The sequence below is a fragment of the Anabrus simplex genome, chromosome 6 (genome assembly GCF_040414725.1).
Source record: "Anabrus simplex isolate iqAnaSimp1 chromosome 6, ASM4041472v1, whole genome shotgun sequence".
Classification (NCBI taxonomy): Eukaryota; Metazoa; Arthropoda; class Insecta; order Orthoptera; family Tettigoniidae; genus Anabrus; species Anabrus simplex.
In genome coordinates, this window is record NC_090270.1 from 253,117,998 (window position 1) to 253,130,101 (window position 12,104).

At 43.8% G+C, this 12,104-nt stretch overlaps 1 non-coding gene across 1 annotated transcript; it reads right to left on the minus strand.

Annotated features, from left to right (window-relative positions):
- Nucleotides 1–4,760: 4,760 nt before the first annotated feature.
- TRNAF-GAA (transfer RNA phenylalanine (anticodon GAA)) lies at nt 4,761–4,833 on the minus strand. Its single transcript has one exon. It is a non-coding gene; the product is annotated as a tRNA-Phe (tRNA).
- Between the last annotated feature and the right edge of the window lie 7,271 nt (nt 4,834–12,104).

Sequence of the window (12,104 nt, forward strand, 5' to 3'; positions counted from 1 at the left end):
AAATAACATCTGTGCCAAATTTCAGCCCTCTAGTTTCGTGGAATGCGTAAGAATTAGTGATGAGAGAAATAAAATTTAAGTCGTCGGAGCCTATCAGCCTTTTATATATAAGGAGATATAGGAATGCGGTAGTGAAATCTTCATGAACTTACACATACATAGATAATTTTACCCGTGTTCGTTTGTGCATATAAATACATATTCCGTGGGAAAATATATTATTATTATTATTATTATTATTATTATTATTATTATTATTATTATTATTATTATTATTATTATTATTATTATTATTATCTAAAATCTGCTTACATCGCACCGACACAAATATATCATATGGCTACGATTGGATAGGAAAGAGCTATGAGTGGGAAGGAAGCGCCCGTGACCTTAATTAAAGTATTCCCCAGCATTTGCCTGGTGTGAAAATGGGAAACCGCGAATAACCATCTTCAGGGCTGCCGACAATGTGGTTCGAACCCATAGTCTCCCGAATGCAAGCTGATGGCTGCGTGAACCAAACCGCACAGCCGCTTGCTCTGTGTTATTATTATTATTATTATTATTATTATTATTATTATTATTATTATTATTATTATTATTATTATTATTATTATTATTATTATTATTATTATTATTATTTATTGTTATTGAGTGGATGAGAAATCTCTGGCCATAATTCGACAATCTCTTACAAATACCTTTTCTCAAGTCAAATTTATGGGCGAACTCTCAAATCCATTTGAGATAAAAACGGGTTTGAGGCAAGGAGACAGCTTTTCTCCACTACTCTTTAATTGCATTTTAGAAAAAGTTATTAGGGAATGGAGGTTGAGAATGACTGAAAATGGAATGAAAAATGGGGTAAAAATAGGTTGTGGAAAAAATGCGATGATGTTGGACTGCCTTACCTTCGCAGACGACGTCGTTCTTATTACAGACAACATCAAACGGCCAAGAAAGAAGTTGAAGAAGTACAAAATGTTGCAGTCAAAACAGGGTTAAGAATCTCTTTCGAAAAAAACAGCATTCATGGATGCTATAAAAAATGGCTACACGGACAGACTTGTTACACTGTATGGGGATATCCAGCGTGTGCAAAAATTTAAATACCCCAATGGAGATGAAAAGGATGGATTAAAGGAGAGGGTGAGGAGGATGGAGTTGGCATTCAGACTATGTCATGACACCTATAAGTTCAAGTCCCTCTCAATTCAGGCCAAGTTTAAACATTACTGCACAGTGGTTAGAACAGAGTGCCTTTAGGGAGCATAAACCTTGACGAGGATGGCTGACCCAGTCCTTAAAAAAGGGAAAGAAGGTTCTTACGAAAAAGTTACGCCCAAGAAATCTGTTAAGATCGAATTTGGAGCTCTACAAGACAGCAGAAAGAATCACGACTGTGATGAGGAAAAGGAGACTGACGTTTTATGGGCATATCAAAAGAATGAACCCTGAAAGATTGGCCAACAGGATACTTCTTCTGCAGGAAAAGTGGGAAAAAACCCCGGGATGGCTTACACAGGTGCACAATGACTTGGCAAAAATAGATATCAAGGAGGAGGATGTAAAAGAAAGGACATCATTTAGGAAGAAGGTTGCGGGAATGAGGGATGCGTCTGAAGAGCAACATGCGAAGCCACGGAACATCTCGGTGGAAGAACGAGCAAGAAGAAGTCAAAGACTCAAGAATCTTTGGCGAGAGTGTAAAGAGAAGGGTATCAGTCTGCATGACAGAAGGAAGATTGTGTAAACGTGGCCCACAGGTGGCCGTATCGATAAATATAAATATATTATTATTATTATTATTATTATTATTATTATTATTATTATTATTATTATTATTATTATTATTATTATATAATAAAATTCTTCCGGGCTGTTATGCCGTGGTCCACTCCTCTCGCTTCTCCCAGACGTTTCGACTACTGCTGCGGTAGTCATCTTCTGTGGCGTCGTGTAGATACGCTCTCCTGTATCCCGCCAGAAGATGACTACCGCAGCAGTAGTCGAAACGTCTGGGAGAAGCGAGAGGAGTGGACCACGGCATAACAGCCCGGAAGAATTTTATTATATTGACACCGGCCGTGAAAGCCTTCATACTTTAATTATTATTATTATTATTATTATTATTATTATTATTATTATTATTATTATTATTATTATTATTATTAATACCGGTAATGTTCCAGAGTTCACCCGCCTAGTCATGCATGTCTCAATGCGAGCCGCTACAGACTGATGGGACACCCTACCACAGTAATAATTCAAGAAGCCATGTCCAATGGGTGTAATATTTTGTACATGCAATGCTCTGATGTCACAGTACATGCGATATTATCAGAAACACAAGTAGCACTTCAAACGAAGCCTATAATTTGAGGTAAACCTAATGTGACTCGTGCTCACTACTCTCTGATCGCGCTATTGATCCACTGGGCCGTGATCGACCGCCGATACTTCGTGTCGCTTCTTTCAATGTGACTTTTGTCTATGTATTCTGTTGCGTTTGAGTCGTTGAGACTGCTTTAGGAAACGCCTTTATTTAAATCAAGTTTTAGAATTCTGAAATTTAAAGATATATGATGACACAAGCTGGGATGATTCAATAGTAACGTCAATTATACACAATGTATAGCATTCGGCACGTAAGTTGTACACTAAAAAGCTAATATCACCATCCTATTCTCCTTTTAATGGTTCATCACTGCTGTAAACTTACCTTGTTGCATATTCAATGCAAGCATCAATAATGGAGTTTCCCTTACCCAAGTATATCACAAAAGTTAAGATGAAATCAAAATATTCATAATTAAGTTGGTTTTCAGGCTCAATGAGGAATTTCTTTCTTTCTTTCTTTCTTTCTTTCTTTCTTTCTTTCTTTCTTTCTTTATCTGTTTACCCTCCAGGGTTGGTTTTTCCCTCGGACTCAGCGAGGGATCCCACCTCTACCACCTCAAGGGCAGTGTCCTGGAGCGTGAGACATTGGGTCGGGGGATACAACTGGGGAGAATGACCAGTATCCCGCCCAGGCGGCCTCACCTGCTATACTGAACAGGGGCCTTGGTGGGGGTTGGGAAGATTGGAAAGGATAGGCAAGGGAGAGGGAAGCGGCCGTAACCCTAAGTTAGGTACCATCCCGGCATTTGTCTGGAGGAGAAGTGGGAAACCACGGAAAACCACTTCCAGGATGGCTCAGGTGGGAATCGAACCCACCTCTACTCAGTTGACCTCCCGAGGCTGAGTGGACCCCGTTCCAGCCCTCGTACCACTTTTCAAATTTCGTGGCAGAGCCGGGAATCGAACCCGGGCCTCCGGGGGTGGCAGTTAATCACACTAACCACTACACCACAGAGACGGACCGTTTAGCTTCCAAGGTTGTTTTTTTTTTCCTCGGGCTCAGAGAGGGACCCCATCTCTACCGCCTCAAGGGCAGTGTCCTGGTGCTGTAGACGTTGGGTCGGGGATACACCCGGGAAGGAGGACCAGTACCTCACCCAGGCAGCTACACATGCTATGCTGAACAGGAGCATTGTGGGGGGGGGGGGAGGAGATGGGAGGATTGGAAGGGATAGACAAGGAAGAGGGAAAAAGCGGCCGTGGCCTTAAGATAGATACCATCCCAGCATTTGCCTGGAGAAGTAGGAAACCACGGAAAGCCATTTCGAGGATAGCTGAGGTGGGAATCGACCCCCCCTCTCCCCGCCCTTCTACACAGTTGACCTCCCGAGGCTGAGTGGACCCCGTTCCAGCCCTCGTACCACTTTTCAAATTTCGTGGCAGAGCCGGGAATCGAAACCGCGCCTCCGGGGATGGCAGCTAATCGCTAAAATAGTCCGCCTCTGTGGTCTAGTGGTTAGTGTGATTAGCTGCCACCCCAGGAGGCCCGGGTTCGATTCCAGGCTCTGTCATGAAATTTGAAAAGTGGTACGAGGGCTGGAACGGGGTCCACTCAGCCTCGGGAGGTCAACTGAGTAGAGGTGGGTTCGATTCCCACCTCAGCCATCCTGGAAGTGGTTTCCGTGGTTTTCCACTTCTCCTCCAGGCAAATGCCGGGATGGTACCTAACTTAAGACCACGGCTGCTTCCTTCCCTCTTCCTTGTCTATCCTTTCCAATCTTGCCATCCCACACCAAGGCCCCTGTTTAGCATAGCAGGTGAAGCCGCCTGGGCGAGTTACTGGTCATTCTCCCCAGTTGTATATACCGACCCAATGTCTCACGCTACAGGACATTGCCCTTGAGGCAGTAGAAGTGGGATACCTCGCTGAGTCCGAGGGAAAACCCAACGCTGGAAGGTAAACAGATTAAGAAGAAGAAGAAAAGAATAAAGTTGAAAACCCGTTAGCCAAGAGGCCAAATCCCCTCTCATTTCCTTCTTCACATCCTTTACCCATCTTTTTTTTTTTTCGCCTTAACATCTCCCAACCCGTCCGCATCTTTTGGCCAGAGAGAGGGCGTAACCCTCTAAGCTGGGGAATGAAAACATCGATAGATGGATACACCGCGTGACTTGGGCAAGGTGATGAATGCTAAACTCATTGAAAGTAGCCTGAGGAGGTATTGTCCTAATTTCTACTTCAGAAAATAATAAAATTAATCTACAGAGCTCACGAAGATAATACGATGATCCATATCTCCCTGTTTGTTACCACATCAGCGCAATGACGATAATTTATTTAACGACTGCCTTTTGTTTATTCTGTAGTCTCCCAACTTCAAACGCTGTGTTTAGTTAACTTGTTACATTTCAAAAATAACTGCCGAAACCCGGGATCGAACCAGGGACCTTTAGATCTTCAGTCTAACGCTCTCCCAACTGAGCTATTTCGGCTTCGACAGCATGCATATTATAGTCAACAAATGTTTTATGTTTATTGTGCAAAGAAAGATAGGAAATTGTACTCTGTTCAAAGAACAACACGTCTTCACAAGCGATTCGAACACACTCTAACGATAATTGTTTGCACAACTAGGCCTGTCACATTTCGGCGATTTTGTTCTCCAGATGGTAGAAGAACATCCACACATCTTCCACGTTTAGTTCGAAATGATGCTCTAGGTCCGCCTCTGTGGTGTAGTGGTTAGCGTGATTAGCTGCCACCGCCCGGGTTCGATTCCCGGCTCTGCCACGAAATTTAAAAAGTAGTATGAAGGCTGGAAGGGGGTCCACTCAACCTCGGGAGGTCAACTGAGTAAGGGGGGGGGGGTGTTCGATTCCCACCTTAGCCATCCTGGAAATGGTTTTCCTACAGGCAAATGTCGGGATGGTACCTAACTTCCTTCCCTCTTCCTTGTCTGTCCTTTTCAATCTTTCCGCCACTTGCTTTACGTCGCACCGACACAGATAGGTCTTACGGCGACGATGGAATAGGACAGACCTAGGAGTTGGAAGGGAGCGGCCGTGACCTTAATTTGCCTGGTGTGAAAACTTTCCAATCTTCCCATCCCTCACAAGGCCCCTGTTCAGCATATCAGGTGAGGCCGCCTGTGCGAGGCACTGGTCTCCTCCCCAGTTGAGTCCAAGGTAAAAACTGACCCTGGAGGGTAAACAGATTAAGGAGAAGAAGAAGAAGAGGCTGTTTACAATAGTCCGTCTCTGTGGTGTATTGGTTAGTGTGATTAGCTGCCACCTCCGGAGGCCCGGGTTCGATTCCGGGCTCTGCCACAAAATTTGAAAATTTGTACGAGGGTTCGAACGGGGTCCACTCAGCCTCAGGAGGTCAAATGAGTAGATGGTGGTTTTGATTCCCACCTCAGCCATCCTCGATGTAGTTTTCTATGGTTTCCCACTTCTCCTCCAGGCAAATGCCGGGATGGTACCTAATTTAAGGCCACGGCTGCTTCCTTCCCTCTTCCTTGTCTATACCTTCCGATTTTCTCATCCCCCAACAAGGCTCCTGTTCAGCATAGCAGGTGATGTCGCCTGGGCTAGGTACTGGTTCTTCTCTCCAGTTGTATCTCCCGACCCGAAGTCTGATGCTCCAAGACACCGCCCTTGAGTAAGGAGAGATAGATCCCTCGTAGAGTCCGAGGGAAAACCAACCCTGGAAGGTAAACGGATTAAGAAAGAAAGAAAGAGAAATAAAGAGAGAAAAAAATTATTAAATATCGTCGCCCTAATGACCGAAATATGAGTCTCCTATGATAGTTGTGTAGGTAACCTAGAGGTAACTGGGCCAAAATGGGGCAGTGCTACCATCTTGCGGCTGTCCACAGTAGTGATGGGATATTCGATTCATTTTACTGAATCGATTCATGTGATTCCATTCACGCAAGACCGACTACAATATATCTTGTAGTCGGTCTTGGTTCACGTTACTGAATCGATACATTGATCCGTTTCAGGGCACATTATTGAGTCACCGTTCATCTGTGTAGTGCACCACCTGCTCGATCTGCGTCCAATGGCTGTGTATACTGTCTGCTCATTACAACATTTTAACGTGGCACTAAATGAAACACTGCGTTTACATATATCCACGGTAGGTGGGAGCGCCAAACAGCCCCAAGCTATCGGAATGGAATAGCGGAAAGTAGGCTATCATTGTACTTAACCATTTAACCGCCAACGTCCGATTGATCGGACGATCGAGGTTCAGTCTAAAAACGCCAACGTCCGATTGATCGAACGATCGAGGTTCAGTCTAAAAACGCCAACGTCCGATTGATCGGACGTTCCGGAAAAAGTACTTTCCAAGTATTTATTCGTTTTAATAATGTATAATACATGTTTTGGACAAGTTTTGGATTAAATAAGACTATATAGAACAAGTTTAGTCGAGGAACTTGCTGCCGAGTGGCTTGGTGGCCAAGCGGCAATTCAGCTCTCGCGGGCAGGTAACGAACCCCTTACTATTTTACCGCAAAAAAAAAAAAAAAAAGGAACGCAACTGTTCCGTATTCAGAAAGAGTAGTACTAGTCAAGGTGGTAAATAGAAAAAAAGACCAGATACATTTGTAAACAGTGTAAGAAGAGTGAACACCCTTTGTGCCTCCCTAAGCACATTTGCTAGAGCACGTCATAAACATGTGTAAATATTAGTAAATAATTTCTTGTATCATATTTTTAAGGCAAAAAGTGAATATTTGAGCGTTAAGTATGTGTGAAATATACATTAGTAGTATATTTTTTACTTAAAACGAACCAGCGACTGCAGTATTTGCATATAATGTAAGATTAGAAAATTTCACGTTAATGTAATAATAATAATAATAAAATATTGTAACTATAATATTGTACATAAGGCTCTATCTTTTTATATATAGCATAGGAAACATCACCTCTCTAAAAATAATGCAGCTTTTCATCATCATCATCTGTTTACCCTCCAGGTTCGGTTTTTCCCTCGGACTTAGCGAGGGATCCCACCTCTACCGCCTCAAGGGCAGTGTCCTGGAGCTTCAGACTCTTGGTCGGGGGATACAACTGGGGAGTATGACCAGTACCTCGCCCAGGCGGCCTCACCTGCTATGCTGAACAGGGGCCTTGTGGAGGGATGGGAAGATTGGAAGGGATAGGCAAGGAAGAGGGAAGGAAGCGGCCGTGGCCTTAAGTTAGGTACCATCCCGGCATTCGCCTGGAGGAGAAGTGGGAAACCACGGAAAACCACTTCCAGGATGGCTGAGGTGGGAATCGAACCCACCTCTACTCAGTTGACCTCCCGAGGCTGAGTGGACCCCGTTCCAGCCCTCGTACCACTTTTCAAATTTCGTGGCAGAGCCGGGAATCGAACCCGGGCCTCCGGGGGTGGCAGCTAATCACGCTAACCACTACACCACAGAGGCGGACAATGCAGCTTTTGATAGTAAAAATATATTCTTACCGGTTTTTGATCATGAAATACGTTTTTCCTCAAAGAAATGAAATATTTATTTGAATTATCACTTCATAAAAATATATTTTTTTAAAAATAAAGGTGCATTAATTTACATCAATAAAGTGTCCGAAGCATTACCTTCGAAACAAAAAAATGCCCATCTAATTTACATAAATTGAACAGAAGTTATTACGAATAATTTACTGCAAGGTAAAAAGTGCTCATTAGGTCTTAGCGGTATAGGACATGGACACCGCGTACGAGGCTGGCGTTCAAAGGGTTAAGATAGGTATCCAGGAACGATGAAGTTTGGAGCAAGTATTTCACCGCTAATAAAGGAAAGACTGCAAGCAAAAGCCACTAATTTGGATGATCTGAAGAAAGATTGCTCTCTTATTTGCGAGGAAATGGCAGTTAAAGACCGGCTGCTCTATGATAAAGAAGAGGACAGATTCTACGGACTTGTCGAAGCAGAGGGAGTCTATAAAGAAGAAATTGGAATAAACCCTCAACTCTTCAACAAATTCCTGTGCTTCGTAATTATCGTCTTTCTTTCTTTCTTTCTTAATCTGTTTACCCTCCAGGTTTGGTTTTTCCCTCGGACTCAGCGAGGGATACCATCTCTACCGCCTCAAGGGCAGTGTCCTGGAGCGTGAGACATTGGGTCTGGGGATACAACTGGGAAGAATGACCAGTACCTCGCCCAGGCGGCCTCACCTGCTATACTGAACAGGGGCCTTGCGGGGGGATGGGCAGATTGGAAGGCATAGGCAATGAAGAGGGAAGGAAGCGGCCGTGGCCTTAAGTTGGGTACCATCCGGCATTTGCCTGGAGGAAAAGTGGGAAACCACGGAAAACCACTTCCATGATGGCTGAGGTGGGAATCGAATCCACCTCTACTCAGTTGACCTCCCGCGGCTGAGTGGACCCCGTTCCAGCCCTCGTACCACTTTTAAAATTTCGTGGCAGAGCCGGAAAGCGAACCCGGGCCTCCGGGAGTGGCAGCTAATCCACACTAACCACTACACCACAGAGGCGGACGCTTCGTAATTCATGGATTGAAAAAGAAATTTACGATACCGCCTGCCTACTTCATGCTGAAGGCATTGCAAGGAAATTAATTTTCTTCCTGGTTCAGCAGGTTTTGAAGGCTGGATTCTGTGTTATTCGTCTTGTTACGGACAAGCATAGAACAAATACTCCCATATTCAAAAATATTTAGTGACGGAGAATGTGTGATTCATCCATGTAACTCCATGCGACAATTTCAGCTAATATGTTGAAGAGATACAAGAGGCGTCCAAAGCTCCCAATAAAAAAAGAGACTTACATAAAACAGACCAAACTATTATTATTACTGCCCAACTCCTTGGCTGAATGGTCAGAGTTGAGGTGTTTGTTTCAGAGGGTCTCGGGTTCGACTCCCGGCTGGGTGAGGAAATTTTAATCGCCTCTGATTGATTCTTCTGACTCGGGGACTGGGGTTTGTGTTTGTTCCAACACTGTCCTGGCGTCAGAAAGTGCATCTGGCCGTAAAACAGGAGTAAATCCACATATTAGTGACACAATTGGCACCCACGATCCCACAAGAGTGGGAAAAGCGGTGGAAGAAGATTATCTACTTCCACTTTCATTGTTCATCCTCTACAGAATGAATTTTTGCATGTGCTGTGACAGGCATTCCAGGAGATTCATTTGAAGTCATTCGAAGGGACCAGTTACTTGACTGATTCACGGTATGCGCAGAATTCCGTAAAGAGAATTCTGAAATCCGGTATTTTAATGTTATCCATAAGCAAAATTCACAATTTTCTGCTTCAGTATCTTCTCCCAGACTTAACTAATCAGTGGTATTTGATTTATTGGAAGATGTTCGTGAGCCCTCTGAATCAGTGTGTGCCACTTTGGTAACAGCTTCGCAGGCACTAGTGTGTGTGGTTATTTGGTGCGTGTAATGCACGAAGAAACTGAATGCAGTACGAGCTTGAATAATGTTTACACGTCATTTAATGCATCCCTTTTGATGAACTTGATCAGTCACTCGGACAGAGGAATTCTGCGGTAAGCCCAGCCGCGATTTACTGGCCTAATTATCGGGATATATGAATCTGCAGAGGTTGTTCTACCGTACTAAAGGAACCCTTCGAGTCATTTAAAGTGTGTTAGTAACGATAATCACCAGAAACTTGTGTCACCGAACGAGTTGGCCGTGCTGTTAGGAGAGTGCAACTGTGAGCTCGCATCCGGGAGAAAGTGGGTTCGAACCCCACTGTCGGCAGCCCTGAAGATGGTTTTGCGTGGTTTCCCATTTTCACACCAGAAAAATGCTGGGGCTGTACCTTAATTAAGGCCACGGCCGCTTCTTTCCCATTCCTAGGCTTTCCCTCTCCCATCGTCGCCATAAGACCTCTCTGTGTCGGTGCGACGTAAAACAAATAGCAACAAAAAAAAAATGTGTCAAAAACTATGGTGACCAAAACTATGAAATCTTCACTTAGTAATGTAGGTAAGAATAATACAGACGAAGTTTCCACGTTTACTTGTCCGTCGAAATCTTCTTCTCGAGAAGTCCTGAAGCTATAAATCTCTAGAACACTACATTTTAAAAGTAAAACTCCTTTCTTTTTTAATTTATTTTCAGACTTTCAACTTCGTTTATGCGCTTGTCTACATGTATTCCCATGATGACTAGAGCTGTTTGATGCTGCCATCTAGCGGCGGGTTCTTCGCAAGTCGTGTTACACGTTTGAGTATGGAATGAGCAGGCAGTAAGTTATAAGCAGCCATTGGGTGCATATCGAGCAGGCGGTGGTGTAGTGTGAACTGATACTGTATCAGTGATACGACAGCGGCAACAGCAATCAAGGCCAGTCCTATACTGACCTTGCAGCAATCAGTGCTCGCTGCTGCTATCTGGTCTTCATTTTATGAACTGCTTTCCTACGCGTCATCCAGCTTTCAGATGCTGGTTTCCCATGCAGCCACCTCTCTACATCAAGTTTTGCTGTTACAAAGCCTTTCCTCCATGAAATAAGTACATAGAATTAGATGAAAAATATCTGTACACACAATCATCAATGATCTGCATTTGGTGTTGTCGCCCAGGTAGCAGATTCGCTATCAACTGTTTGCCTAATCTTTTGTTAAATGATTTCAAAAAACTTGGAAAATTAACTATATTAATGGTTTTTCTGATTAAACGTCTTTTTAGTTAAGTTGTTGCGTGGCCTTAAGTTAGGTATCATCCCGGCATTCGCCTGGAGGAGAAGTGGGAAACCACGGAAAGCCACTTCCAGGATGGCTGAGGTGGGAATCGAACCCACCTCTACTCAGTTGACCTCCCGAGACTGCTGAGTGGACCCCGTTCCAGCCCTCGTACCACTTTTCAAATTTCGTGGCAGAGCCGGGAATCGAACCCGGACCTCCGGGGGTGGCAGCTAATCACGCTAACCACTACACCACAGAGGCGGACAAATTCATTAAACTAATAAATAGAATAATCCAGTCGCCTACTTATTTATTAGCTACAGTAGGTACTTTTGGAATTATGTTTTGACTATCTTTTTAACACTGCAAATAAATCCATCTATAATTTAAACCTCCCTGTAAGAAGAGGACAGTGAATGCAAGTGGGTATTATTTTCAAATGAGCTGTGAGCGAGAATCCGTTATAGTGTACGATTCTTTCAGTTTGCCATGTCTTTGCACGTCTCGCTGCAGCAGAAGTTCGGCTCCCCGCCAATGTCCAGTGTATCCATAATGAATCATGTGTGTGTGTGTGTGTGTGTGTGTGTTGTGTCTCACTGATCCGTGAGTGTACCGCTCAGCACTGTCTGCTGCGAGTCAGCTGAATCGTGTGCCGTGAGCTCGCCGTTCCTTTGAATCGATTCACTTGGACACTTGAATGAATCGATACACTGCTTCGAATCATCACTGCCTTCGCAATACACATCACGAAGGCAGTGTAATCATACAGTCAGTAGCCAACACTAGTCCACAGCCTCCTGCCATATAACCAACAAGATTACAGTGAATACACCGCGAGGCGTTGGCAAGTTTTTGAATGCAAAACTCATAGAAAGTAGCCTTAGGGGACATTGTCCTGATTTCTACTTTTATAAAACAGTTTATTTACAGAGCTCATCCTACTCGTTACCACATCAGTGGAATGACTATAATTTATGTTTGGCTATACTTACAGGAGTAACGACAGAATTTTGTTTATTCTGTAATTTCCCAACTTCAAATGTTGTGTTTAGTTAATTTATTGCACTTCAAAAATATC